Genomic DNA, 5,626 nt, shown 5'->3' with positions numbered 1-5,626 from the left:
ACATGCACGAGAACAATCACTTTACTTTATTTCAATTGAAAAAAAACTTCAAAAGCAGTATTTTTGAAGAATGCAGGGGAGGTGGGCATGAAACATTTAATATTGTTTTAAGAGTTCAAACAAACTGTACTATCATTGAAAGAACTTTAGAAAATAATAATAACAACAACAACATGATTCTATCCTGGCTGTTCTTTTCCTCATTATTGTCTACAATGTAATTTCATTCACACTTGCCCTTTGTTTGTAGCTACTTATTAAAATTTTCAGTTATTTACTGTAAATATATATACAGAACTATGAAAAAAGATCATCTAAAGTGACCTAAGTATATTCAAACTTCAGACTAGCAACATTACTATAATTGAAAAACCAGTATATCCACTATTAACTGTGTTTGACTTTGAAAATTATGCAAACAATAAGCTTTCTGTGGAACATTACCTTATAATGGCTCAATCTCTCTGTATTGTCTTTCTGAAATATATTTTGATATCTAAAATACCAGGTTACTGATAGATTTTGTTTCTGATTAACTTGCATATACGTAATATACAGAACAAATGGTGAATGATATTCTGGCAATTATAAATACTTAATCACGGTCACTTATATTTGATTACAGTCCGTTACACTGCGCTATGGTTAATTATACTAAACAATGGTCAATTACATATTATAACAATTGTTATAAAAAATTATTGACTGCTGAATCCGTCGATTTACTACTCAGAATCGAGTATTCCGATTAGCCCTGTAACAATTAGCTACACAAACCATCCTGTTTTTTGTTTAACTGTTAATACTTCCTTAGAGCGTTTAGTACTGCACGGAACCTGAAAGTTGATTCAACAGCTTTATTACACTGTGGTATAATTCGTACCCTAGCAGTAAAGTATAATATTATCTAATATTAGTAAAACTTAAAAAAAAAATTAATGCCATCTTAAATTCCAACTCAAACTCTTCTTCTTTCCTCGAAAAGCTTTCAGAAAGATTTATTCTAAGTCCACCATTCCTTCGAACTCCGACAAAAACAATGATGACGTCTCGAAACTGACATCAGAGGGCGTTCCGTGACTAGTGCTGGGGGGCGTTCCGTGATATGAAAGGCGTTCCGTGTCTAAATTCCTAGGTATTGCAGGCCGCAGCCAGACCCTTCTCCATTTAGCACTCATTCCTGGGACATTATTTGATTGAGATATACTGTACTTTTTGAAGAAAGTTTAAAAAAAGAAAAGAAAATTTTCATTGTCATTTGAATGTCAGTAATTCAGTTAAAATTATCCTCAGACATTTGATTTAATTTTCCTTCGAAAATATAACTCCGTTGTTGTCACTTGCAGAGCCACAGCACCATACGTCACCACAGTTTCAGCCCCGCAGTTGTAGACCCGGAAGTGACGTTTCAGGAGTGACTGCGTAACATTACTTGACGTCACCGCAGTTTGAAAACGGAGAATCGGAAGATAACTTTTGGAAGCTTTTGGCAGGTCTTGGCAAAGCCCGGAAAGTAACGTCGGGTCAAGGACCCGTTCAGAATTTAAAAGATAAAACTGAGAAGGAAAAACAGTACAACAAACTAAATAATACACATCCTGGGGAAGTTCAGAGGGTTTCTGCCATCACGTCGTGTCATACATCAAACTAAACAATACGGATCGTTTCTGTGAAACACACTATTTATGTTGTGTTCGGGTCTGTGGGAACCATTTAACATGTCGACAAAATTAAAATCGTTAAGATTTGTGTTATTTGAAACTAGTTTTTCGTTTACATTCATGAAACGAAATATAAAATATAATTACAATGTTTGCACCACGTTAGAGTTTAGTAAAACGTTAACAATAAAAGTGATTACATTTTTTTAAATGTACTATGCATGCGTGCAATATTGTTCTAAACCAATTTAGAATAAACATGTTAGACAATCTGATATTTTTAAACATGTATGTGAAGTAAACGGCAATACATGTTATACACTGAATTATACTATATATTGCCTTACATAGAACTGCTCTAGTTTTTGTCACTTATTATTATAAGCCACCAAACAAAATACTATTAATAACCCTAATTTATTTATATAGCACCCTTCCTATGCCCAAAATTCAGAAAGAACATCAAGACCTATATAACATTGACTACAAATATCTCACTAAATAAAGATAAATACAGGATATACAAAACATTCAAATAGAATAAAAGACAATAATCCAGACTAAAATACAACATATAATACTAATAACAAATAATATAATTTGTTTACCTGGACAGGTAGAAGGGGTAAACTGAAACAAGGGGCAGAATGTCAGGTCTGTTTAATGTCTTCTTAAACAAAAGAGTTAAAAACAAATGAATGGTGTCAGCTGATGTCATTCATTTAGGGAGGTCAGTCCACAGTCAGGGCGTTATATACAACTGAGGGCCCTGCTGTCACCCACAGAGTGCAGGTCAGTGGGGGGCACAGAATGAGAGGACCTTAGTGGGCAGGTCAAGAACAGAATTTGATATTCAGTCCTGTAAGACACAGGGAGCAGTGAAGGTGCAGCAGGATAATAATAATAATAATAATAATAATAATAATAATAATAATAATAATAATTTATTACATTTATATAACACTTTTCTCAGTATGGCTGTGATGTGCTCGCTGTCGGTGGTCCGTGTCAGGACTCTTGCAGTTGAGTTTTGAATCAGCTGGAGCTGTGATATAAGATTAGAAGTGGCACCTGTCAGTAGTGACTTACAATAATCAATGTGGGATGCAATAAAAGCAGGGACAAGATTCTCAGCATTAGAAAAGGAGTGGAATGAGCAAAAATAAGGAATGTGAAACAGGTGGAAGTTTCTTAATATGGCTTACATGGGTGAAATAAGAAAAGGAGGAATCAAAGTGACACCGAGATTCTTTGCAGTAAAAGGATGTCTGATGAGATCATCACCCAGAATGGTTAAAGAGGACCTTATTTTCATAAGTTGCACTTTAGTGCCACTTTGCAGGAGTTCAGTTACGTTGCAATTTAATTTTAAAGAGTTCTTCTCTGTTCAGGTTTTAATTTTAATTTAATTTCACTGAAGCAAGTTGTGAGCTGAGAAGGCTGTGATGAAGTGTCACTTTTAACACTGAAATAGATCTAAACATCATCTGCATAAAAATGATAAGCCAGTCCAAAGCTATGAATAACTTGCTCAAGGGGAAGCACAGAGATACAGAAGAGCAGAGGATGTCATTTCATTAAAAAAGGGAAGTCAGATGGAGGAACTTCTGTGAGAAATTAAGGCGTGAGGCTCGCCCTGGACATGACATAAGCTGCATGGCCACAACGCCATAAGCAGTAACTTTTACACAAACTGGGACAGCAGCTCCTCAAGATGAAGGTAACAATGCTTAGCACAATAAGGACAAATAAGCCAGAGCTCCCATCTCAACTGCTGGCCACACAGAATAGGCCAGTGAAGACCTTCACGTTTGTCTAAACAAATGACACATCCTTGGTGCACAATATGATCTGCACAGGGATAGGAGATTCCATGGCCAGAAATGATAATGGATTATAATGCTACAAAAAGAGGAGTGGAGAATTTAGACAAAACATTACACTGGATGCTGGACACAGGGAATTTTTTCAACATATTGAACATCTCAGAAAAAATACTTCTGTCATCTCAACAACCTTGAACCAAGGCTGGAACAGGGAGAAGGAAACAGAGCCATCTTGAGGAGCAGGATAAACCATTGGTGACTCCTCACATGCGCCAAAGATCCCAGCATGCACAGCCATTGCGTTTATTCAACAGTTCAATCCACAGAGGAGCCAATGACGGCACCTGTAGTGTGTATGCATAGTGAGTTTGTTTGTGTGTCTCACTGTGTGAACTGTACAGTTATTACAGTATTGTGTAGAAAATGAAAATATTCAGTTCTGCTTGATAAACACACAGAATGTGATCTGAGGGTAAAGAGTAAACAGGTTATTTACATTGCTTGTTAAAATAAAAGTGACCATCTGATTTAAAAAAAAAGAAAAAGTCCCTCAATAGTACATACAAAGAAAAATGTAATCATAAGTTGAGATTCACCACAATTATCTTTCAAGCTTCTCAAAGAGAAATTAAAATATGATGTTTGTAAACTACTGTATTTGTGAAGGACTGAAGTGTGTGGCTATCTAAAACTCTCATTGAGTGTACTTCAGTAATGTGTGTAGTGACTTGGAAAACCACAATTTTACATTATTGCGTAGCAGCATCTTCATAATGTCCAAGACCTCAAATCTTTCACTGCTGTTCTACCCTCCAAGGAAACCCTCAAAAAAACACTACATTATTTCCAAAAGGGACATTTTTACTAATTGTTGTGTTTGTTCTGTGATGAAATACTTTTTAAAATTATTTTAAAAGCGCCTTTAGATAGCACTAAGTGGGCTTTAAAAATATTAATATAAGTAAAAAGAACAAATACCAATATTTCAAAATGAGCAGCAGACCCAAAAAAAGACTTGCAGTTAAATTCTTTATTTTCAAAAACTACCCACCATCAAAGGAAAACAGAAAAATCAAAGTATTATAAACTGAAATCAACAGAGCATTAATGCACAATAAAATACAAGTAACAATCAATGTAGCAACAGACAGTAATTATACTGATTCATTAAATATGCAGTTTACTTTAAGTTTCATTTTATCCCGACATTCCTGAGTGAAAAGTTCCATATCATCCCTAAACTGAAAAATAAATAAAAAGGGATCTTTTGCCAAAATTAAATCTTCAGTTTCGACTTCATCGATGAAACTTTGGTCCTCCTCCTCCTCCTCATCTCATATTGTTTAAAAATCAGAAAATGGGGCTCAGATATGGCAGACCTCTGCAGTTTACTTTAAGTTTCATTTTACAACTGAAAAGTTCCATATCATCGCGCAAAATTAAAACCATGATGTCCTGTAGAGCTCGACTTTGGTCCTCCTCCTCCTCCTCCATCTCCAGAAAATGGGGCTCAGATATGGCACCTCTGAACAACTGTCTATGTTAGCGCAACCATTTTACTGCAGTGTGGAGGTCCTTTTGTATTAGTGGTTCCTTTAGATAAAGACCACAAAGAGAATTAAACAAAACCTGTATTTCTACATGCCTGTTTAAATAATATTAGATATTACACGTATACCTCCTCACTGCTCTGGGTCTCATTCACACTCTCCAGTGCCCCTTTAGTGAACGCCTTTGTCCTGTAAGAAATATTCACACGAGAGAGAGAGAGAGAGAGAGAGAGAGAGACCTTGTGAAAGCTTACAGCTGTGAAGTCAAATGGCACATCCAAGGCAAGGTGCAGAGCATACTGTGGAGCACACAAAAGAATAATTTCAAATTAATATTTCATCTATTTGCATACAGTACAGTGCACACTCCACTTATTGCAATTTATTTCTAGTGGTTCTATGGTGGTTGAAAAAGCATTCTGTTTACGTTTACAAACAAGCGAGTGATTTTCAAAGTCACTTCTCCTAAATATTGTAGTCTGGCAGTAGGTCAGTGATAACGCTGTGATGGCCTGCAGTCTGAACCACATCTGTGGATGGCGAAACCTAAAATGTGTAACAGTATAAATTGTTATAATGTAAAATACCG

At 35.7% G+C, this 5,626-nt stretch overlaps 1 long non-coding RNA gene across 1 annotated transcript; it reads right to left on the bottom strand.

The window, feature by feature from the left end:
* Positions 1 to 5,065: 5,065 nt before the first annotated feature.
* On the bottom strand, positions 5,066 to 5,372 carry LOC120533568. The gene is made up of 3 exons (XR_005634541.1): positions 5,292 to 5,372; positions 5,166 to 5,226; positions 5,066 to 5,080 (listed from the first exon to the last, which is right to left on the bottom strand). It is a non-coding gene; the product is annotated as an uncharacterized LOC120533568 (long non-coding RNA).
* Positions 5,373 to 5,626: the final 254 nt, after the last annotated feature.

Source organism: Polypterus senegalus, chromosome 8, assembly GCF_016835505.1.
Source record: "Polypterus senegalus isolate Bchr_013 chromosome 8, ASM1683550v1, whole genome shotgun sequence".
In the NCBI taxonomy this organism is placed as follows: Eukaryota; Metazoa; Chordata; class Cladistia; order Polypteriformes; family Polypteridae; genus Polypterus; species Polypterus senegalus.
Note: the sequence above shows the minus strand (reverse complement) of the source record. Positions and strands in the feature narration are given on the sequence as shown.